The sequence below is a fragment of the Dasypus novemcinctus genome, chromosome 18 (assembly GCF_030445035.2).
Source record: "Dasypus novemcinctus isolate mDasNov1 chromosome 18, mDasNov1.1.hap2, whole genome shotgun sequence".
Classification (NCBI taxonomy): Eukaryota; Metazoa; Chordata; class Mammalia; order Cingulata; family Dasypodidae; genus Dasypus; species Dasypus novemcinctus.
Window position 1 is genome coordinate 82,580,900 of NC_080690.1, and position 25,739 is coordinate 82,606,638.

A 25,739-nucleotide genomic window follows, 5' to 3' on the forward strand; every position below is an offset into this window, starting at 1 on the left:
AATACCATGCTGTTTTCAGTACTGTAGCTTTGTAACATGTTTTGAGGTCAGGTAGTGTGGTTCCTCCAATTTCATTTTTCTTTTTCAATATTTCTTTTTTTAGTCAGGGCCTCTTTCCTTGCGGTCACCCCTTGGGCTGAAGTGTGGTTTGCTGGCCTGGCAGGGGAGCGGCCGCGGTAGGCCTAATTCCGCTGCCCCCATAATAGGGTGGTTGGTCAGGCCCACCGCCACCCCTGAAGGAAGGTCGGCATGGGTGCAGAGTGCCCTCGGGTCTCCCCTTCTCGGCAGCCATGCTTCCACGGCCGCCCCTCCTCCCAGATGGCGCCACCCGATGCCTTGTGGGGTGGCACCCTTCTTCCTTCTCCCTGCGCAGGCGCAGGGCAGAAAATTCCAGTCTGCCCTTTTCCCCTCCCCCAACAGCAGCAACAGCCAGGTGTGGGTGGAAAAATCCAGCCCTCCCTTTTCCCTTCCCCCGACAGCAGCAATAGCCAGGCGTGGGCGGGAAACTCAAGTCTGCCCTCCACCCCAGCAACAGCAGCCACCAATCCCTAAACCCTGCCCCTTCCCCCAGCAACAGCGACAGCCAATCCCTAACCACCACCCCTCCCCCGTCCAGTACCACCCACTGACCTTTCGCCAGCAACCAATCAGAACAGGGCGTGGCTTCGACCAATCAGCCTTCCCCAGCCCCTATAAAACTGTTGCCTCTCCCTCAGTAAAGTGGACTTGCGTGTTTACCTTGTCTCCGCGGTAGTTCTTCTGCCATGTGCCCTCCAGTCCTGAGAGCCCCCGACAAGGGCCTGGCCTCCCTTGTCCCCAGTTCGTTGCCTGCTTCTCCAGGCGACCCCTTCGTCGCCGGCTTCGCCGGGCGACCCCTTCGTCGCCGGCTTCGCCGGGCGACCCCGTCAGCCGAACCGCGCAACCCCTTGTGAGACCGATCCCTCGTCTGCTGCCGGACCGACCCCTCGTCCCAAGTGGGACCGACCCCTCGTCCCAAGTGGGACCGACCCCTCGTCCCAAGCGGGACCGACCCCTCGTCCGCAGCCAGACCCCACCTCTACCGACCGAGCAAGCCGCCGCATTTCCTGTCCAAATAAATTTCATAGCTAGGTTTTCTTGATCCTTAAGAGGCCTGTGTTGATTTTTATTGGGATTTTATTGAATGTGTAGATCAGTTTTGGTAGGGTAGGCATCTTTATAATATTTAGTTTTCCTATCCATGAACAGGGCATAATCTTCCATTTATTTAGGTCTTCTTTTATTTCCATGAACAGTGTTGTGTAGTTCTCTTTGTATAAGTTTTTACATCTTTAGTTAAATTTATTTCTAGGTATTTGATTTTTTTATTGACTATTGTAAATGATATTTGTTTCTTGATTTCCTCCTGAGCTTGCTCATTATTGGTGTACAGAAATTCTACTGATTTTTATGCATTGATCTTATAACCTGTGACTTTGGTAAACTCATTTATGAGTTCTAGAAGGTTGGTTGTAGACCTCTCAAGGTTTTCTATATATAGGATCTTGTCATCTGCAAATAGTGAAATTTTGACTGCTTCCTTTCCAGTTTGAATGCCTTTTATATCTGGTTCTTGCCTCATTGCTCAAGCAAGTACTTCTAAGACAATGTTAAATAGAAGAGGTAAGAGTGTGCATCCTTGTCTTGTTCCTGATTGTAGAGTGAAAGATTTTAGGATTTCACCAATTTAAATGATGTTTGCTGTAGGTTTTTAATATATACGCTTTATCATGTTCAGAGAATTCCCTTGTATTCCAAGTTTTTGCAGAGTTTTTTTCAAGAAAGTGTGCTGTATTTTGTCAAATGCTTTTTCTGCAACCATTGATATAATCATGTTTTTTTCCTTCAATCTCTTTCTATGGTGTACTGCATTGATTGATTTTCTAATATTGAACCATTCTTGCATACCCAGAGTGAATCCCACTTGGTCATGGTGTATAATTCATTTAATGTGTTGTTGGATACGGTTAGCAAGTATTTTGTTGAAAACTTTTGTGTCCAGGTTCATTAGAGTAATTGGTCTGTAATTTTCCTTTCTTTTGGTGTATTTGTTTGGCTTTGGTACCAGGGTAATGTTGGCATGATAGCATGAGTTAGGTTATGCTCCTTCTGTTTCAATTTTTGGAGGAGTTTTAGCAAGATTAGTATTAGTTCTTTCCAGAATGTTTTGTAAAATTCACTTGTGAAGCCGTCTAGCCCTGGGCTCTTCATATTTGGGAGATTCTTAATGACCTATTCTATCTCTTTACTTGTGATTGGTTTGTTGACATCATCAATTTCTTCTTTCCTCAATATAGGCTGCTTATGTGTTTCTAGGAATTTGCCCATTTCCTCTGAATTGTCATTTTTGTTGGAATATAGTTTTTCAAAGTATCCTCTTATGATAGTCTTTATTTCTGTGGGGTCAGTTGTGATATATCCTTTCTCATTTCCTATTTTCTTTATTTGCATCTTCTCTCTTTTTTTCTTTGTTAGTCTAGCTAAGGGCTTGTCAATTTTATTGATCTTCTCAAAGAACCAGCTCTTGGTCTTGTTTATCTTTTTAAGTGCTTTCTTATTTCCTATTTCATTTAGTTCTGCTCTTATCTTTGTTCTTTCTTTCTTTCTTTCTTTCTTCTTCCTGTGGGGTTACTTTGTTGTTGTTGTTTACTAATTCCTCCAAATGTGCAGTTAGTTCTTCAATTTTTGCTCTTTCTTCTTTTTTGATATATGAATTTATGGCTATATATTTCCCTCTAGGTACTGCTTTTGCTGCATCCCATAAATTTTGGTATGTTGTTTTATCATTATCATTAGTTTCAAGGTAGTTATTAATTTTTTTTGAGATTTCCTTTTTGATGCACTGTTTTTCTAAGAGTGTACTGTTTAATTTCCATATCTTGATGTGAAATCTGGGCCTCTGGCACTTGCAGATTTGCAGCTTCACTCCACTGTGGTCAGAGATATTATTTTGTATGATTTTGATCTTTCTGAATTCATCGAGACTTTCTTTGTGGCCTAGCATATGGTCTATCTTGGAGAATGGTCCATGTGCACTTGAGTAAAATGTTTATCCTGCTGTATTCAGATGTAATGATCTGTATATGTCTATTAGATTCAGCTCCTCTAATATACTGTTCAAATATTTTGTTTCTTTAGTGATTCTCTTTTGGGATGTTCTGTCCAAAGTTGATAGTGGTGTATTAAAATCTCCCAGTATAATTGTAGAGGCATCTATTCTTTCACTTAGTTTTTTCAGTGTTTGCCTCACGTATTTGGAGATGCCCTTGTTAGGAGCATAAATATTTATCATTGTTCATTCTTCTTGAGAAATTGTCCCTTTCACTAATATGTAGTATCCTTCTTTGTCTCTCACAATTGTTTCACAGTTAAAGCCTATTTTGTCTGATATTAATATAGTTACTTCTGCCTTTTTTTGGTTATTGTTTGCTTGTAAGATTGTTTTCCAGCCTTTCACTTTCAACCTCCATGAATCCCTGGGTCTAAGATGTGTTTCTTGTAGATAGCATATAGATGGGTTATATTTCCTTATCCAATGTTCCAGTCTGAATCTTTTGATAGGTGAGTTTAATCCATTGACATTCAGTGATATTACTTTCAAGGATTTATTTTTGTTAGCCATATTTTGATTGGACTTGTGTTTGTCATATTTTGTTTGTATTTTTCTTCCTCTTTTTGTCTTTTTGTTGCTCTTACACTCTCCTCCAACTCTGCCTCTCCTTTTTTTTTCCTTTCTTCTTGCAGAACTCCCTTTAGTATTTCTTTTTTATTTATTTATTTATTTTTTTAAATTACATTATGAAAAATATGAGGTCCCATTCAACCCCACCGCCCCCGCCCCTCACTCCCCCCACAGCAACACTCTCTCCCATCATCATGACACATCCATTGCACCTGGTAAGTTCATCTCTGAGCATCACTGCACCCCATAGTCAATGGTCCACATCATAGCCCAGACTCTCTCACGTTCCATCCAGTGGGCCCTGAGGGGATCTATAATGTCCCGTAATTGTCCGTGAAGCACTATCCAGGACAACTCCACGTCCCGAAAACGCCTCCACATCTCATCTCTTCCTCCCGTTCCCCACACCCAGCAGCCACCATGGCTACCGTTCCCACACCTACTCCACATTTTCTCTGTGGACATTGGATTGGTTGTGTCCATTGCACATCTATGTCAAGTGAGGGCTTAGATTCCATATGGGTACTGGATGCACTCCTCCCACTTCCAGTTGTAGACACTCTAGGCTCCATGTTGTGGTGGTTGACCTTCTTCAACTCCATGTTAGCTGAGTGGAGTAAGTCCAATAAATCAAAGTGTAGGAGCTGAAGTCTGTTGAGGCTCTGGGCCTGGGTGTCATATTATCAGTCCAGAGATTCAAATCCCCTACATATATCTTAAACCCAGCACCAACTACAATTCCAATAAAGTAGCATGCAAGTCTTGTGAAAAGAGATCCCCTCTGAGTCCAATTCCATCACGCAGAAACACCAGCTCCAAAGAAGGGCTATCTGTCATGGCAGTGAACCCCTTCTGCCATGACCATAGAACCTGTGGGTCTCTTTATCCCTCAAAAGAACCAATACCTGGGGTTGTATGTTGAAGTGGAGGGTTCTTGTTGGCATACTCTTTCAATTTCTGTTTATCCATGAATATTTTGAACTCTCCCTCATTTTTGAATGCTAGTTTAGCTGGGTACAGTATTCTTGCTTGGAAATTTTTTTCTTTTAGTACCTTGACTATATCATACCACTGCCTTCTTGCCTCCATGGCTTCACATGAGAAATTAGCACTTAATCTTGTGGAGCCTCCCTTGTATGTGATGTTTCTCTTTTCTCTTGTTTCTTTTAGAAATTTCTTTGTCTTAAGCATTGGATAACTTGACAATTATATGTCTTGGGGTGGGCCTGTTGGGGTTTATAATATTTGGGGTGCATTGTGCTTCCTGGACATGTACATCTGTCTCTCTCAGTAGATTTGGGAAGTTTTCAGACATTATTTCCTGCAACACCCCTTCTGCCCCCTTTCCCTTCTCTTCTCCTTCTGGCATGCCTATGTTTCGTAGGTTTGTACATTTTGCATTGTCTTTCAGGTCCCTAATTCCTAGCTGGATTTTTTCTATCTTTTTATCGATCAAGTCTTCTATCTGTTTGAATTCAGATGTACTGTCTTCCACGTCACTAATTCTCTCCTCTGCCTCTTCCAATCTGCTGCTATTTGCTGAGCATGTATTTTTGATTTCTTGAACTGTGGTGTTCATTCCCATCATATCTGTTTTTTCTGAATGTCTGCAATTTCTTCTCCAACTGTTTTCTTCATATTGTTAAACTCTTCCTTTACTTCATTAAATTTGTCTGTGATATATATTCTGAGATATTTTATTACTTGTGTGAAGTTCTGCTCCCCTTCCTGGTTTTTAGATTGTTCATTGGATTCAGCCATGTTTCCTGATTATTGGTTTGATTTCTAGTTTTTTGTTGCTGTCTGGTCATCATTTTATCTTGATGGATTTAATCATTTCCTTAGCTTCCTTGTCTAGTCTTGGGGATGAATTAGTTGTTGTTCTTGCATAAGTGTTATGTCTTCTCTTTATCACTTTGTTCTTCTTACTCTAATTTCTTGTTTTTGGCTAAGTTCACTTTGAAGGAAAATATTAGGGCCAGGTAAAGGAAATTGTGTAAGAAAAGAAAATGTGTAAGGTAGTATTGGTAATAAATGTTAATGGAGCAACAGTGTGAGATCTGGGAGAAGGATATTAGACTCATGTAATTTGTGTAGAGTTATAGCAGTAAGTAGAGTACCTATAATGAGATAGTCAACTGAATATGGGGAGAAATATGAATTAAAAAGCCAGTGTTTTCATGAGAGAGGGAAGGAGAAAAGAAAGTCAATAATACCAAGAGTGGATTAAAAAAACAGAATACAGATCAATGGTATTAGAAATTAAAAGTAAGACAATTTGAGGACCAAAGAAAGGGAGGTGGAATGTAAGAGAGACAGTAGATGATGGAGGATAGCAAGATGTGGGGGAAAGAGGATAGTGTAGGTGACTGGAATCAATTCATTCTGAAATGAGGAAATGGAGGATGAGGAAACTCAGCAAATTTGAGGCACTCCCTGCAGCAGCTGTTGTATAAATAAAATACAATAAGAAGGAAAAGAGAGAAAAGAAGAAAAAGAGAAGAAAAAAGGGGGGTGGGTAAGGAAAAGGGAGAGAAGCAAGAAAATGAAAAGTAGAAAGAAAAACCTAAATAAATGAAAAAGGACCATCGGGGATTCAATGGGAGAAAAGACCAGGAGATAATGCAATATTAGCAACCAAGACAATAAAAAAAAAGAAAAAAGAGAAAAAGAAAAAAAAACACAAATGCCAAGGGCTTGGACAATCAAGGACCTCAGATGGACCTCAGGGTGTGGTGGATTCAGGGATGGGAAATCTGTGATATTGCAGACTCTAGAAGTGTGAGTCTCTGGAGTGTTTAGGGGACACAGACCTGGGAAGCATGCATCAGGTTAACAGGGATCCTGGGAGCACCACAGTGCAACACAGCCTTCAGGGATCCCTTTAGCTTGGTGCCAGCCCTAGGGGTAAGGGTCACATCTGCAAACTCTGACCCCTGTGTCAGAAACCCAAAATTCTACCTCTCACAAGAGTCTCTTCTATCACTGTCTCACCAAGTTGACTTCCAGACACCTCCCACCCTGCAAGTCCCTGAAACAGCATGCTGGGAGCACCATTGCACTACACACAATTCAGGGACTGCCGCATATGGGCCCCTAGCCCTAGGGGGAGCGGCTCCAGCCAGAAGCTCTGACCTCCGTGTCAGAAACCCAAAATTCCATGTCTTCCAAGAATCTCCTCCGTCACTGTCCAACCAAATCAACTTCCAGACACCTCCTGCCCTGCAAGCCCATGAAACAACCTGCTGGGGGAGCTGCTGTACTACAAATAGTTCAGGGAACACCACAGATGGGCTGCCAGCCCTACATGTAGGGGCTCTAGCCAGAAGCTCTGACCTTCCTGTCAGAAAACCAAAATTCCTTGTTGTGCAAGAATCTCCTCCATCACTGTCTCACCAAATTGACTCCCACCCTGCAAGTCCCCGAAGCAGCCTGCTCAGGGCTTGAGAACTCCCCAACACAACAAAGCCTCCAGCAATTGCTGCCACTGGGCCACCAGCCCCAGGGGGAAGTGTCCTGTGCACAGCCCCGATCTCCATGAAAGAGACCCAAAATCCTACCTTTTACAAGAATCTTCTCTGTTGCCATTCCACTAAATCCATGTCCAGACACCTCCTGCCCTGCAAACACTCAAAACCACTTTTTGTTTCTTTACTAATTCTCTTTTGAGATGTTCTGTCCAAAGTTGATAGTGGTGTATTAAAGTCTCCCACTATAATTGTAGAGGCATATGTTCTTTCACTTAGTTTTTCCAGTGTTTGCCTCACATATTTGGAGACCCCCTTGTTCGGAGCATAACTATTTATGATTGTTCATTCTTGAAAGATTATCCCTTTCACTAATATGTAGCATCCATCTTTGTCTCTCACAATTGTTTCACATTGAAACCTATTTTGTGTGATATTAAAATCGCTACTGCTGCCTTTTTTTGGTTATTGTTTGCTTGTAAGATTGTTTTCCAGCCTTTCACTTTCAACCTCCATGAATCCCTGGGTCTAAGATGTATTTCTTGTACAGAGCATATAGATGGGTCATATTTTCTTATCCAATCTCCCAGTCTGAATCTTTTGACAGGTGAGTTTAATCCATTAACAGTCAGTGTTATTACTTTCAAGGAATTATTGATGTTAGCCCTATTTTGTTTGGTCTTGTGCTTTTGTTTGTTTTCTTTCTCTTTTTGGCTTTTTTGTTCCTCTTACATGCTCTTCCAAGTCTGCCTCTCCTATTTTTTCTTCTTTCTTTCTGAAGAACTCCATTTAGTATTTCTTGAAGGGCAGGGTTATTATTGGCATACTCTTTTAATTTCTATTTATGAATATTTTGAAATCTCCATCATTTTTGAATGCTAGTTTAGCTGGGTGGAGTATTCTTGGTTGGAAATTTTTTTCTTTTACTACCTTGACTATATTATACCACTGCCTTCTTGCCTCCATGGCTTCAGATGAGAAATCAGCACTTAATCTTATTGCTTTTAGAATTTTCTCTTTGTCTTGAGCAGTGGATAATTTGACAAGTACATGTCTTGGGGTGGGCCTGTTGGGATTTATGGTGTTTGGGGTGCATTGTGCTTCCCAGACATGTACAGCCATCTCTCTCAGTAGATTTGGGAAATTTTCAGCCATTATTTCCTGAAACAGCCCTTCTGTCCCCTTTTCCTTCTCTTCTCTTTCTGGTATGCCTATAATGTGTAGTGTGTGCATTTTGCATTGTCATTCAGGTCCTTATGTCCTAGCTGTACTTTTTCTATCTTTTTATCAATCAGTTCTACTATCTGTTTGATTTCGGATGTACTGTCGTCCACGTCACTTATTCTCTCCTCTGCCTCTTCTAATCTGCTGATATTTGCTGAGAGTGTATTTTTGATTCCTTGTTCTTTGGTGTTCATCATCATCATATCTGTTATCTTTTTGTGTATGTGTGCAATTTCCTCTCCAAGTGTTTTCTTCATATTGTTAATCTCTTCATTTACTTCATTAAGTTGGTCTCCAATATATGTTTTGAGATCTTTAATTATTTGTCCAATGTTCTGCTCCTCTTCCTGGTTTTTAGTTTGTTCTTTGGATTCAGCCATGTTTTCCTGATTATTGGTTTGGCTTGTAGTTTTTTGTTGCTGTCTGGTCATCAATTTATCCTGATGGGTTTAATCAGTTCCTTAGCTTCTTTGTCTAGTTTTGAGTATTAATTAGTTGTTGTTCTTGCATAAGTGTTATGTCTTCTCTCTCTCTCACTTTGTTCTTCTTACTCTATTTTCTTATTGCTGGCTAAGTTCATTGACATCTGTTCATTTTCTGTGCCTCTTGAGAGTGTGCAGTGAACTGTGAAGGTTCAGCCAGCATCCCTACCACACCTGTGAAAACCTGAGCTTCCAGGTCCTCTGTATTGATACTTATTCTCACTTTGTCTGAGCTATAGCACACAGTGAGGAAAGGTTTTGTCATGTTCATTCACGTTTGTGGTCTGCCTTTGCAATTATGGGATGCCCTGCAGAAATCAAAACTGATAATGGTCCAGCTTATTCTGGTAAATAGTTTGCAACATTTTGCTCTAAATATTCCATTGTTCTTATTACAGGAATGCCTTATAATCTTACAGTTCAAGCCATAGTTGAATGGTCGCACATACCCTTAAGCAAATGTTATTGAAACAAAAAGGGGGAGATCAATAGCATTATAGTGCCAAAGGACCAATTGGCAAAAGCTTTATTCACTTTAAATTTCCTTAATGTATATGATTCAATAACACCTGCTGAACAGCATTGTGCTTTGAATAAGAATAAAGAAAAGGTATTGTGTGACTCGCCTTAATATCAGCCAATATATTGGAAAGATGTACTAATTAACACTTAGCAAAGGGAAAAGTTAAAGTATGGGGGCAAGGATATGCTCTTGTCATTACAGAAGATGGGGAACAAATTTGGCTGCCAGCTCGACGAATTAAACCACAGATAGAGAAGAAGAAAGAGAATTGTGACGATGATTTCTCCTCTTCTGGTCATATTAATGGTAACTCTGGGTCATGCATGTTAAAATCACACTTATTGGGCATATATTCCTAACCCACCTCTAATACATGCTCTAACATGGAGACACCCATCATTTCTTGTATTTTTGAATAAAACACATATGTTTCCTGGGCCTATAGATTACAGACTATACTTAAACCCTGATGAAGAAGGGAAGGAAATATATAATCTTATCCTTCTTTTTGATCATAGACCATTATGTATTGGAAAAAGTCCCCCTTGCATGCAAACAAAAAATTGGACTATGGTTACCATGAAAATTAATGGTAAAAAATTATTAATAACTTTGTTTTCTTCATTTAATTCTTCAGTAACTAAAAAGCAAAATTATAATTGCCCACCACAAAAACCTGAAAAGAAAAAAGGATGGCAGGAATTCCATATAGAAAGAAGATCTGTCATTTTTAATGATTCATATGGAGTAGTGTGGGAAAGTGCTCCTATGGAAACCCCCAAAAAATATAACGGCAGATTTATATGGTATGGACTTAACAACAAAGGTCAATGAGTTAGTAATATGCAATACATAAAAACTTGTGGAAAGTATTTCTTGGAATTGCCCCTACTTATGAATGGATTGGTAATTAGAGTCAAACAGGTCAATATCTACAATTAAATCAAAACTATCAATTGAAAGCATGTGTCAGGGATCCTTTCATATTCATTACTGGAAAAGTAACCATAAAAGATAATGCCTTGTTTTATAAGAATGATGCCTTGTATACATGTCTTCAGAAACTATTTTGCAGGATGGAGACACCGTCACAATTGCCAGAAGATGATGAGGTATATGGATTCCTGTCCAAATGAACCGAATATGGCAGTCATCATCTGAAAGTCAGCTATTGCTCCACATGGCACAAGAAATCATGAAATGGGCAAAAAGATTTATTGGACTCCTAATAATTAGTATAATGGGACTAATTGGAATCATCACAACTGCTGCAACCACTGCTGTTGCCTTGCATGAGACTGTTCAGACTCAATAATATATAAATGATTGGCATAAAAATACTAGTGATTTGTGGCATAGCCAAGAGCACATTGAGGAACAGTTAAATAATCAGGTAAATGATTTAGAATCTGCTGTTTTGCATATTGGAGATCAATTGTATAATTTAAATTTGTTAAGGGGATTGAGATGCCTATAATTCATCTGATATAGAATGGGGGAAAAGTAAGAATCATTTGCTAGGCCATAAAAGTAATATCTCTCTGGAAATAATGGAATTACAAAGAAAAATATTAGAAATGTCTCAAATTCAAATTCATGTAGCCAAAGATAAGAATATTTTCTCAGATATGATTTCATATATTACAATATTTAACCCAGTTAATTGGTGGAAATCACAGCATTTCCTGTCAGCTTTAGGAATAGGGCTAATCATATTTGTTCTGTTGCTCATGATTCTCACCTGTGCTGGACAGTGCTTTTGAAGAAAATTGCAAAGCATAACAGTCATGGGACATGCAAATAATCTGGTGCTAGCAAAAACACTTCAATAAATTCCCGAAGTCAAAGAGCTTGGCCAGTAGTCAATGACAGCTAAGACTCTCAGAGGAGGGCAACCTAAGACGGGCATGGTCACCTTGACTAAAACAAAAGGGGGAAGATGTTGGAAACTGAGGCACAGTGGCCTCACAAGGAGAGACATTCTGTCTACATGGCTATGCTTGCAACCTAAGGAATGTGGTAAGAGTTCCCAGCAAATGGGATGAAGCTGTTAAAGGCTGAAAGAAAAGATGAGCACATACCTTTTGTAGTGAATAGAACACTTAGACTTTGTACCTTGAGATAGTATTTTTTAAAATTCCTTAGACTATGTGTAATGCTGCTTGATGTCACATAGGCTACATGTTCCTGCTTATTGTCATGTAGGCTGGGGTATATAAAGAGCCCCTTGTAAAAAATGAAGTTATATGAGGAGTTATTACTTGCAGACCCCCTGATCCCAGCCCTTTCACTCATTCTTTCCCCCTTTGTTCTTTCTTTCATTCTCGATACACTTTGGGTCCAAATCTCCAACACAGGGTTTGCTTCTTCTTTGGGTCAGGGTTCCTCTCTTCCTGGGGCTTGCTTCTCTTTCCTCTGTGAGCTTATTCTCTCCCCTACCCATTCTTCCTGTTGACTGCTCACTGTGTCCATTCACTGTGTGCTCTTCTGTGCCTGCTTGTATTCTCATTAAGTGGCTCCAGGAATCGATCTTGGGACCCTCCAGATTAGGAGAGAGGCAAATACTCTTTTGCACCACCTCAACTCCCTATTCTGCTTTGTCTTCTTATTTTCTCTCCTCTGTTTCTCTTGTTGTGTCATCTTGCTGTGTCAGCTGTCTTCATTGGCCAGCACTCCTGCATGGGGTGGCATTCCCATGTGGGTTGATACTCTGTGTGGACCAAGTCGCTGTGTGGGTCTGTTTGCCTTCAATAGGAGGCCCTGAGCATTGAACCATAATTGGTCAAGACACATCAATTTCCCCCAGGCCACATTTGCACAATTAGCTCACAGAAACTCTTCTCAGTAACCTGGCTGAATTCTCGACAATGAAAGTAGAAGGCATAATAGAACTTGTGGGAGCAGAAATTATTTTCTACCCATGCCAACATCACCTTTTTGCCATGGTTGTTTTTCCAATGTCAGCATCTCCCTGCAGGACCACAGTCTTGGCTTGTCTACACCAAGTTTTTTGGGAAGGAATAAAGGTTGTATGCTTGTCTCATGTCTGTGTGTCTTGAGAAAAGAAATCCATGTGGTTCACAGGCCAAATCAGGGATAATTGCCCATCACTTCCAATCGGTACTCCTGTATTTTATCTGTATTAGTAAGATGCAAGAAATTTAAGGTGCAACATCAGAATTACTTTTGAGAACTAATAGAACAATAGGAGACCTAGTCTTGATGTTTAAATCAAGCCTCATGATAGCCTTGCCTAAGATTTGTAATTTTTGTGACAGCAGTGCATCAATAAAGAAGCTGCAGGGAACTGGATGTGGCTAAAGAGATTGAGGTCCCAGCTATCCCATGGGAGTTCTGTGATTTGGTTCCTGGTGTCTCATAAGGAGACAGTAAGCTGACACAACAGGCAGGCATGGGAAAAGAATTGAAGAAGATGATGCAACAAGAGACACAACAAGAAAAGCATAATGAGAGACACAGTAAAGGAGGGAATGGAGGTAGGTTAAGTGACTAGGCACCTAACTCCCACATCAGAGGTCCCAGTTCAGTTCCCTGTGCCTCCTAAAGACACAAGATAGAGAAACAGACACAGCAAGTACAAACAATAAAGGGGTAGGGAAAGAAGAAACAACAAAATAAATCTTTAAAAAAATAAAGAAGCACAAGTAATAGAAAATGCAATTTAAGTTGCCTTAAACAAAGTAAGAAATTTTTCTACATAAGAAATCTGCAGGTTGCAGAGTGGTGGGAGATAGAGCTGTAGAAATTGATTTAGTGGCTGAGTAGTTTCAGAGCTGGGATCACCGTGTTTCTCCTAGCCCCTCATGCTTCAAGCCACGTGGATGGAATATTGCTGCTGTGAAATTAGAAGAAGAAATGATGGGGAGAAGGAACATACCAGCGACTCATATCTCCTTTTCCCAGTATGAACAAAAGTACCCAGAAGGCTTCTACTTATGTTTCATGGCAGAGAACTGCACATGATACAACCTAACATCAAGGGAAGCTGGGGAAAAAGTATTTCCCATAGAGCTAGGCACATTTTCTCTCTAAATAAAATTGGGTTCTGTTAGCAAAAAAAGAAGGTAGAATGAGATTTTCTAATTAGATGCTAACAGAATTGGTCACAAACTTCCATTCCAATTTGTGATTCTGTTTCTCTCTCCCCATCCCACCCCCATTCCCAACAATAGGCTTCACAGAGGAAGATGTCAAGTTCCCACCATGTCCTTGGACAAGAGGTGGGAGGAAATTCATTAGAAATCTAAGACCTAGCAGTTAATGTTGGGGTTTAAGATATATTTAGGGGATTTGAATCTCTGGACTGACAATGTGATAGCCAGGTCCTGAGCCTCAACAGACTCCAGCACCTACAATCTGATCTATTGGACTTACCACACTCAGCTAAGATGGAGTTGAAGAAGGACAACCACCACACCATGGAGCCTAGAGTGATTACAACTGAAAATGGGAGGATTGCATCCAGCATCCAGGTGGAATCTGACCCTCCTCTTGACATAGAGGTGCAATGGACACAACCAATCCAATGTCCACATAGAAGAGGTGGCATTGGATTGGGAAAAGTGGACATAATGAACAAAGGGTATGGGGAAAGGCAGGAAGAGATGAGAGGTGGAGGCGTCTTCGGGACATGGAGCTGCCCTGGATGGTGCTTTAGAGGTAATCACCGGACATTGTAAATCCTCACAGGGCCCACTTGATGGAATAGAGGAGAGTATGGGCCATGATGTGAACCAATGTATATGAGGTGCAGAGGTGCCCAAAGATGTACTTACCAAATCCAATGGATGTGTCATGATGATGGGAACGAGTGTTGTTGGGGGGGGGGAGAGGGGGGGTGGGGGGGTGGGGTTGAATGGGACCTCACATATATATTTTTAATGTAATATTATTACAAAGTCAATAAAAAATTAAAAAATTAAAAAAAAAAAAGAAATCTAAGACCTACTACTTATTAGCTTGAAGGCCTTGTGCAAATCACAGAATCTCTAAGTGCCAATTTTGCCACCTCTAAAATTAAAGTGGGATTTGCTACTCTCATTCAGATGTTTGTTAAAACTGTAGGCTCCCAAGTATAGGTGAAGTGAAATCCAACTATGCTGTGGCTAGAACTGATGATGCCACATCCTATTTACTGAGAAATTATGACAGAATCAAATGTTTTCTTTTCACCTTTGGTTCCTTCTGAATATATTTCTTTTCCCAAATGGTTTTCACAATAATATAATTTGGATTCTTTCTGGAATCCTACTTTTGATGGCCCTGGATATTGAGAGTGGGGGAAGGAGGGATGGATTAGATGTCTTTTGCATTTTGTTGCCTACCAATCATTCGTAGTCTGCTGAAAGCATACCAACTTTCCTTTGGGGGACCATCTCTTCCCACTCTCAGTCCACTAAGTTGGTCTGTGACTGTTTCCACCATCCATATTATCAGTACATGATCCAGTCTTGCACAATCAGACAATTTCATCCTTTTGTCCAGAATAATGAATTCAGTGATGAACTCATGACCAAAGTTAATTCAACAGAGTCAATTTGGGGTCTTTTGTTGTAAATATACACATTTGCTAGAAAATAGGATTCTTTTTTTGCATTTGTGTTAAGCTGTACAAAGTATACTAAAAGGAGCTGGGGGCAAAGACAACCATCATGTGGGAAAAGGCTGCTTAAGACTGAATCCAATAAAAGAAAGGAGAGAAAGGAGAATGGAAACTTAGGTTTTGATGGTGTATTTTATGTCCCTGCATCCAAATGGGTTGACGGCTGAACTCCCTGTTAGGTGAGTCAAAACTTCTCTTGTTGCTTAAGCTCTGATTAGAAGAAAACCTGGACACAGTAATTTATAATCTGCCTTGCCTTAGGAAATGAGATCCTCTTGCCAACCCACAGCCCATATCTCCCCTGAGCCTGTCACAATACCAGAACCTGCCAGATTCTTTTTTGTTCAAGTTTACTTGTATTTCTCTTGGATTCCAGTCCTCTGGTGCAGTATCATATATGATTTCTGGCACAGACAAGAAAGGAGTCTGTGCTCCTGGAGTTATGACACTTATATTACAGGGTCAACAACATGGAAGCAATGGGCTCTTATAGGATGTTGCATCCACAGTTTGAATGTCTTGTCCTCTTACCACATTGGCTCAGGGAGAAAAAAATTCCTATACCTCTAACATGATGATGCTAGGAAATGATGCTGCTTTCCAATGCACTTGGAATGTGTTCAATAACATATCATAAATTTAAAGCTCACCCAAAGACTAAGGGAGAAAGGAACACAACACACTCATATACACACATATATCCATATGTAAAATAATACACATTTCAAAATATATGTATATATGTAAGTATGTGTATATAATATATATACACACACACAATTATTTCCCATTGTTCATGGCAGTCATGATCTACAAAGGCACTGTGAACACTGAATTAGTCAATACTGAACCATTCACAGCCAGAAAACATGGTGGGGACAGAGATTGGATGATCACTGCCTGACACTGTCCTATTGATGTTACAGGCTCTGGGAAGAGAGCTGGACTCCTTGTCTCCCAAACCACAACATGTTGTTTGAGCCACCATTGAGTGATATTTGTCATGGTAGCCCTAGCAAACTAAGCCACCTCCCATCTAACATATCTGTTCTATTACAAAACTGGCGGCTGACCCAGTACTCAGGTTTAACATTTTGACTCAAGTCCTCCATGAAGCATTTACTCCTTATGCCCCTTTGGTTGAAGAGACAAGCAAAACATGAAAGCTGTTATAAAGATTTAACCAAGAGGGAAATATAGAGATAGGTAAAAACAATCAAGCTAAAATCTAGAATATATGAGGTTATATTCCCCATTAGGCTAAGCTGAAATTGATCTCAAATTCAAAAAAATTCTCATTCCTAAGATCATGGGCACACTTTTTGTCCATCCTAATGACTTATTATGCAACAATTTTCCCCCTTCTCTGATTTTTTAAATACCCAGACTTCTAGGTAAATTCATTTCACTGCCTTTGTTCTGCCCTAGTTCAGGACAGACCTGGAGATGGGCTCTTGGAAGATTGAATGGATGACCAATAGGTGGTGGTGCCTACCTCTATTTACTGCAGGAGCATGAGTTTCCACATTTCAGGGAAACAGAGCTACCCTTTTAAGAAATCTACAGGGCACAGGAGTAAGGACCAGTGAGGATGTTGGTAACTGAATCATGCCCTTTATTTTCATTCACTGTTGATAGACGCATCAAGTAATAGGACTTCTAATATCTGCCAACCACTATGCACAAACATTTAACCCAGGTGGCATCTGTGTAGACTAATCATTACTGGTTCAAATAGCCATGTACATATAGGAGTCAATCTCTATTTTTGGCACCAGTGCATGCTTTGGTGAGCAATGTGCATAAACACACCAGCCCTCATGGAACTTACATTTCAGTGGATGAAGAAAGAAAAGCAAAATTAAATTACACATGGTATAATAGAAGGTCACTGATATGGGGGTAAATTGTGTCCCCCAATAAGATACATTCAAGCCCTACCCCTAAACCTGTGAATGTCACCTTATCTGTAATGGGGTCTTTGAAAATGATGTTAGTTAAGATAGGCCAAACTGTAATATGGTGGGCCCTAATCCAATGTCTGTACTCATATAAGTAGAGAAAACTTGGATCCAGCAGCAGACAAAGAATAGAGAAGATGGTCAGGAGATGACAGAGGCAGAGATGAAGTGCTGCAGCCAAGGAAGCCAGGAGAAGGGTGTGGAACAGATTTTTCCCAGAGACTCCAGAGAGATTACATCCCTGCCCACCCCTTTCCTACAGACCTCTAAATCTGTGACAGAATTCCGTTTTCATCAGCCACCAAGATGTGGTGCTTTGTTATGGAAGCCCTAAGAAGACAATGCAGTGATAAGTACTGTGGATAGGAAAAGAGAAAGAGGATACTGTGTATTTTAGAAAGAAAAGAAAGGGCTCTCTGAAATGGTGACACCTGAGCAGATGGTAAGGCAGTGGTATAATAGGATGTGTGGCTATGAATGGATGGGTTCCAGACAGAGAAAAGCAAACAATTCACTAAAGGCATGAGTTTAGGAAGAAATGTGCATGGGCTGAGCCTTGGGAACAGCAATACCCAGAGGAGGAACCAGTAAAGGAGAATGAGAAATAGAAGTCAGTGGAGTTAGGTTGAGAACTAAGAGAGCGAGGCAGCATGCAAGTCAAGAAAAGAAAAGAACTAATGGCAAATGTTTGGAAACTATGCCTGTGTCCACTAATACAGTGTAGTACAGTTAATCCCAGTCTACCCACACTCTGGAATGTCCTTCAGCAAGTAAAACTGTGCTGAAGTTACACAAATAAGTTAAAATTAAAAAAGAGAATGTGGGTAAAGAATATGTTTTTGTAGGTATTTGAGAGGGTGTCTCTGAGAGAATACTGAACACATATTTTTTGGGCAGAGAGAAAGTGGATACCTGGGGCCAGAGGTGGTAAGTGGAATTTTCCTACATCACTTTGTACCTTGTGAATTTTGAACCATGTGCCATAGGGTTGGCCACTGGCTGGTGTCAGGAAGATCTACTACCCTCAGAACCGATAAGATTGGTTCACTGTTCATACAAACAGTATGGTTTCTACTCACTATCTGCTTTTGTTCTGTGAAATGGGAATTTGGTACTTGCTAAGCAAAAGGTTTCTACATTACCAGCCCCTGATAAAAACACTGGACACTGTGTCTCAAAGGAGCTTCCTTTGTGGACAACACTTCCCACGTGTTTTCACCACTCAGAGGAATTAGGCGTGTCCTATGAACTCCGCAGGGGGAGGACTCTGGGAAGCCTGCACCTGGTTTCCTCTGTTAGTACCCCTCTTGCCTTTTCTTTTTGATGATTTTGCTCTGTGTCCTCTCACTGCAGTACATCATGGCTGTGAATATGACTACATGTTGAGTGTGTCCTGAAAGTCCTCCTAGTGAATCACTGAACCTGGGGTGGCCCCTGACACAGTTAATGAAAACATAAATGAAAAAAACACAGTGCTTTAGGCAAATCTCATTTCAACTATTTATATTAACTGCTGATACCTGCAAATTCAGAGAATAGAGATTCCATCCAAAATGTGGCATTCAGGGATCGGCACCCTTTCGAGGCTCCTCGGCAGTAAGTTGTTCATGCTGCTTTGGACATAAGCTCATCTGTTTGGTTTATCCTGTTTGGAATTTGTTGAAATTCTTGGATATGTATATTCATGTCTTTAGTTAAATTTGTGATGTTTTCTGCCATTATTTCTTTTAATATTCTCTCTGCCCCTTTCTCTCTTCTGAGATTCTCACAATGTGTATTTTGGAATGCTTGGTGGTATCCCATAGGTTCCTTAGGCTCTGCTCACTTTCCTTACTCTTCTTTCTGCTCCTCAGAATCAATGATTTCAATCGTCTTCTCTTCAAGGTCAGTGCTTGTTTTTCTACCAGCTCCAATCTGCTATTGAACCCCTCAAAGGAATTTAAAATTTCTATGGCGCGGTCTTCAGCTATGTTTGGTTCCCTTTCATAATTTCTAACTATTGATATTCTCTTTGTGTTTACCTACTGCTTTCCAGATTTTGTTGAGTTCTTTGTCCATGTTTACTTTTAGCTCTTTGATCATATTTAGAATTGAAAATAAGTATTTGGTATGTCCCAGGCTTTGTCTTCCTAATTTTTTTTATTGAATTTGTAATAATATTACATTAAAAATATACATGTGAGGTCCCATTCAACCCCACCCCCACCCCACCTCTCCCCCCCCAACAACACTCGTTCCCATCATCATGACACATCCACTGGACTCGGCAAGCACATCTTTGGGCACCTCCGCACCCCATAGACAATGGTCCACATCATGGCCCATACTCTCCTCCATTCCATCCAGTGGGCCCTGTGAGGACCCACAATGTCCGGTGATTACCCCCGAAGCACCATCCAGGGCAGCTCCATGTCCCAAAGACGCCTCCACCTCCCATCTCCTCCTGCCCTTCCCCATACCCATCGTCCACCATGTCCACTTTTCCCAATCCAATGCCACCTCTTCTATGTGGACATTGGATTGGCTGTGTCCATTGCACCTCTATGTCAAGAGGAGGCTCAGATTCCACATGGATGCTGGATGCAATCCTCCCATTTTCAGTTGTAATCACTCTAGGCTCCATGGTGTGGTGGTTGTCCTTCTTCAACTCCATCTTAGCTGAGTGTGGTAAGTCCAATAGATCAGATTGTAGGTGCTGGAGTCTGTTGAGGCTCAGGACCTGGCTATCACATTGTCAGTCCAGAGATTCAAATCCCCTAAATATATCTTAAACCCCAACATTAACTGCACCTCCAGCACATTAGCATGAAAGTCTTATGAAGGGAGATCCCATCTGAGTCCAGATTCATCACACATAAACACCATTTCCAAAGAGGGGCCATCTGCCCTGGTAGTTAACCCCATCGGCCATGACCATAACTCCCATGGGTCTCTTTAGCCCTCAAAGGAACCAATATCTGGGGGTTGTATCTGCTTTATCTGTCTCTCTGACTCTGCTCAGTTGTGCATGAGGGCAATCCTTCTGCCAGCCTCCAGACTCTTTTTTAGAAACTCGTAGCCATATAAACTCATTTCTCCTTTCCATTTCCCCCTTACTTTAGGTCAAACAGCATTTTAAAGTCATGTTATTTTATGTAGACATGGATATTCTGCTGATCCGCATTGAACCTTCCATATAAGGTCCTTTTCCAGTTGCATCATCAGTTAGTATTTGATAGTGGTCCCTCGTTGCCAGGGAGGCTCGTCCCCGGGTGTCATGTCCCACGCTGGAGGGAAGGCATTGCATTTACATGCTGAGTTTGGCTTCGAGACTGGCCACATTTGAGTAACATGAAGGCTGACAGGAGGAAATTTCCAGGCACAATGTTGCTCTAGGCCTTGTTCTTATTTTAGGTTTATCAGCTCACAAGCATAGTCATTAGCATCAGGGGCTCACTGTTGAACCCTCACTCCCTCCAGGTCCCCGCCGCTGTACCTGGGAGACTGTCGCTGCTCCCCTAGGGACCGTGACAGAGCACCACTGGCCAGGAACCCAGTACCCCCCCTGCTGTGGTTTTTAATTGTTGCCACTATGAGTATATCCAATCATTACGATGCCCCCTGGATATATGTTCCGTACAGCTCCCTGTCAGCCATATATCACCTGTCATTGGTATCCCATACCAGTATCCCTCCATTGCCATTGTTGAGACACTCTGTGGTCCAGAGCTCCCCGAAATTTGAAGCCCAATATAATGTCATGGTCCCTTACTAGGGAATGGCATATAGCGATGGGTTTAAAGGATAAATAAAGAACTTGGATAAAGTTAGATAAAGAACTTAGATAAAGAATGTTGACTTGAAAAAATTCCACATCCTGTCCTTTTTTTTTTTTTTTCCCCCCCCCCCTAATTATTCAGCATTTCTTCACAGGAGTCCTAGACCACAGCAATGCATATATATAATATACAGCACTCCCATCCATCCACCACAAAACCTTTTTCCTTCCACAGCGATACCCTTACACCCTATTCACATCATATTTACTTAAGGTGATGTACAGAGTCTGAGATATTAGCTTTCTAACAAGGTAATATCTGTGCTTACATTATGGTGCATACTTTAGGATACACAGTTCTTTACATTTTTAGTTATCCTATGTTTTACATTATGGTTTACATTATCAGTCTATCATCTCCTATATGTTATGGTGTAATATTACATGTTTTATATCCATCCTTGTGTACTCTCAAAAAACTCCTCTCTTGCCCCCCTTTTACTTTGGTTCCACACATTTAACGTCCATTTTCCCTTCCACCTTGGTGCCCACAGTGACAGCCAACCTCCGTTTCCTGAGGAGCCACTTCCAGAAATAGATGGAATAGTGTTCAGGGCCTAACTTGCTCAACTGCCCCAATGCCCTGGGAGCCACCCTTTCTCTCGAGGGATACAGTTCCCTCTATTTGGTGGCATTAGTCTTCCCCAGGATGTGGGTCCACCCCCACTCTCACTACTTGGGATTCTACCCCATGGTGTCACCCACTCTGGCAGAATGAGCATTTAGGCATTCCCCAGGAGCCCGTCCTGCATCAGACCCTCCCCTCCGAGCATTCTAAACAGGTAACCCTCTTTATTATATTTTGATATGATTTTCTCGGCATTTTACTCTCCACCACCTCCTGACCCTCTCCTGTGTTCGTATGCTCCCCCTCCCTCCCCCCACTTTTGGGCAACGTTACCCAACCATCCCTCCCCAGCCACCCTCAAACCCGTAAAGCCCCAACCAAAGGCAACCCCTTGCCCCCATTTTATCTCTTCTTTGTGATCATACTTACCACCATCTCGTCTTAAATTCCACCCCTGCAGACATCGGCTCATATCCTTCCTCCACCATCTTCTCTGTTTTTTTCTTTGTTAGTCTAGCTAAGGGTTTGTCAATTTTGTTGATCTTCTCAAAGAATCAGTTCTTGGTTTTGTTTATCTTTTCAAGTGCTTTCTTATTTTCTATTTCATTTAACTCTGCTCTTATCTTTGTTCTTTATGTCTTTCTATATCCTGTGGGGTTACTTTTTGTTTTTTACTAATTCCTCCAGACATGCAATTAGTTGTTCAATTTTTGCTCTTTCTTCTTTTTTGATGTATGAATTTATGGCTATAAATTTCCCTCTCACTATTGTTTTTGCTGCATTCCATAAGTTTTGGGATGTGGTTTTATCATTTTCATTTATTTCAAAGTAGTTATTAATTTCTTTTGAGATGTTCTCTTTGACCCACTGTTTTACTAAGAATGTGCTGTTTAATTTCCAAATCTTGGTGTGAAATCTGGGCCTCTGGCCCTTGCAGATTTCGAGCTTCACTCCACTGTGGTCAGAGATATTATTTTGTATGATTTTGACCTTTCTGAATTCATTGAGCCTTTCTTTGTGGCCTAGCATATGGTCTATCTTGGAGAATGAGCCATGTGCACTTGAGAAAAATGTATATCCTGCTGTATGCGGGTGTAATGATCTGTATATGTCTATTAGATCCAGCTCCTCTAATATACTGTTCAAAGTTTTTTTTCTTTATTGAATCTCTTTTGAGACGTTCTGTCCAAAGTTGATAGTAGTGTATTAAACTCCCCCACTATAATTGTAGAGGCATCTACTCCTGCAATTAGTTTATCCAATGTTTGCCTCACATATTTGGAGGCACCCTTGTTAGGAGCACAAATGTTTATGATAGTTCTTTCTTCTTGAAAGATTATCACTTTCACTAATATGTAGTATCCATCTTTGTCTCTCACAATTTTTTCACATTTAAAGTTTATTTTGTCTGATATTAATATAGCTACTGCTGCCTTTTTTTTGGTTATTTTTAGCTTATAAGATTGTTTTTCAGCCATTCCTTTTCAACCTACTTGAATCCCTGTGTCTAAGATGTGTTTCTTGTAGACAGCATAGAGATGGGTCATATTTCCTTATCCAATCTTCCAGTCTGAATCTTTTGACAGGTGAGTTTAATCCATTGTCATTCAGTGTTATTACTTTTAAGGAATTATTTATGTTAGCCATATTTTGTTTGGACTTGTGTTTTTCATATTTTGTTTGTTTTTTTCTTCTCTTTTTGTCTTTTATGTTGCTCTTACACTCTCCTCCAACTCTGCCTCTTCTGTTTTTTTTCTTTCTTCCTGCAGAACTTCCTTTAGTATTTCTTGAAGGGCAGGGTTCCTGTTGGCATCATCTTTTAATTTCTGTTTATCTGTGAATATTTTGAACTCTCCATCATTTTTGAATGCTAGTTTAACTGGGTATAGTATTCTTGGTTGGAAATTTTTCTTTAGTACCTTGATTATATCATACCACTGCCTTCTTTGCTTTTGCTCCATGGTTTCAGATGAGAAATCAGCACTTAATCTTATGGAGCCTCCCTTGTATGTGTTGGTTCTCTTTTCTCTTGCTGCTTTTAGAATTTTCTCTTTGTCTTGAGCATTGGATAATTTGACAAGTATATGTCTTAGTGTGGGCCTGTTGGGATTTATGGTGTTTGGGGTACATTGTGCTTCCTGGACCTGTACGTCCATCTCTCTCAGTAGATTTGGCAAGTTTTCAGCCATTATTTCCTCCAACTCCTCTTTGGTCCACTTCCCCTTCTCTTCTCCTTCTGGGATTCCTATAATACCTATGTTTGTGCATTTTCCATTGTCATTCATGTCCCTAAGTCCCAGCTGCATTTTTTCTTTTTATCGATCAGTTCTACTATCTGATTGATTTCAGATGGATTGTCTACCACATCACTAATTCTCTCCTCTGCCTCTTCTAATTTGTTGCTATTTGCTGAGAGTGTATTTTTGATTTCTTGAACTCTGGTGTTCATCATCATCATATCTGTTATCTTTTTGCATATGTCTGCAATTTCCTCTCCAATTGTTTTCTTCATATTGTTAATCTCTTACTTTACTTCATTAAGTTGGTCTCTAATATATATTTTGAGATCTTTAATTACTTGTCTGATGTTCTGTTCCCCTTCCTTGTTTTTAGTTTGTTCATTGGATTCAGCCATGTTTTCCTGATTATTGGTTTGGTTTGTAATTTTTTGTTGCTGTGGGGTCATTATTTTATCCTAATGGGTTTAATCAGTTCCTTAGCTTCTTTGCTAGTCTTGTGGATTCATTAGTTATTGTTCGTGTGTAAGTGTTATGTCTTCTCTTTGTCACTTTGTTCTTCTCACTCTATTATCTTATTGCTGGCTAAGTTCACTTTGAAGGAAAATATTAGGGCCAGGGAAAGCAAAATGACTAAGAAAAGAAAATGTATAAAGTAATATTGGTAATAAAGGTTAACAGAGCAACAATGTTAGATCTAGGAGAATGGATATTAGACTCATTTAAGTTGTGTAGAGTTATAGCAGTAAGTAGAGTACCTATAATGAGACAGTCACCTGAATATGGGGAGGAATATAGTATGAATTAAAAGGCCAGTGTTTTCATGAGAACGGGAAAGAGAAAAGAAAGACAATAATATCAACAGTGGATAAAAGACAGAAAATAGAACAAAGGTATTAGAAATAAAAAGTCAGACAATTTGGGGGCCAAAGAGAGGGATGCACAATGTAAGAGAAACAGTAGATGATGGAGGATAGAAAGATATAGGGGAAAAGCGATAGTGTAGGTGACCAAAATCAATACACACAGAAAAGAGGAAATGGAGGATGAGGAAACAGAGCAAATGTGAATCACTCCCTGTAGCCCCTATTATTTAAAGAAAAGAAAAGAAAAAAAGAAGAAAAAGGGAGAAAAGAGAAAAAGAGAAGAGAATAAGGGGATGGCAAAGAAAAGTGGGTAAACAAGAAGAAAAAGAAAAAGAGAAAAAAAAACTAAATAAATGAAAAAGGACCTTGGGGGATAAAATGGGAGAAAAGACCAGGAGACAATACAATATTAGAACCATGACAAAAATAAATAAATAAATAACTACCGTTTCAAGTTAGGAATCCTCTTTGTAGTTAAGTAATATGCTTAGGGATCTGACCTTCCCCATTTCTCCCTTCCTCACTTCTCTCTCTTCCAGGGCAGCAGGAAAACTGCCTGAGAGGTCCACTAGGGGATTCAAGTAGGTCCTTGTTGAGCCATCTCAACACAGATGACTATGACTCTTTATTTCCAGTGTGAGAGGACCTACACCTCACCAGAAACCCCAAATATGCTACTGGAAGCTTAGATAGCACCTCCTACAGTCCCTCCCCCTTAGGTGTGCTAGGAAAGGTCTAATTGATTTTCTGACTCCACCTTCTCCTAGACCAAGTTTCCTATCTCAGGACGCTTAGGGAAATTGGGCTTTCTCAGCACATTCGCCTCTCCTTTCTTCCCAGACTCTTCCCATGTCTGCTTGTACACTCCAAGGTCAAGGAGAGAGAGAGAAAAAAAAACAACACAAAACTTGGAGGGCTAGGGTAATCAAGGACCTCAGATGGACCTCAGGGCACAGTGGATTCAGGGATGGGAAGTCCATGATATTTCAGACTCAAGGTGTGTGAGTCTGTGGAGCGTGGGCCACTAGGGTTTAGGGGACACAGACCTGGGAACCATGCATCTGGTTAACACTGGGCCTGGGAACACCACAGTACAACAAAGACTTCAGAGATCACAGTGGCCAGGCTACCAGCCCTAGGGGGAGGGGTTCCTGACCTCCATGTCAGAACCCCAAAATTCCACCAATCACAAGAATCTCTTCTGTCCCTGTCTCACCAAATTGACATCCAGACACCTCCTGCCCTGCAAGCCCCTGAAACAGCCAGCTCAG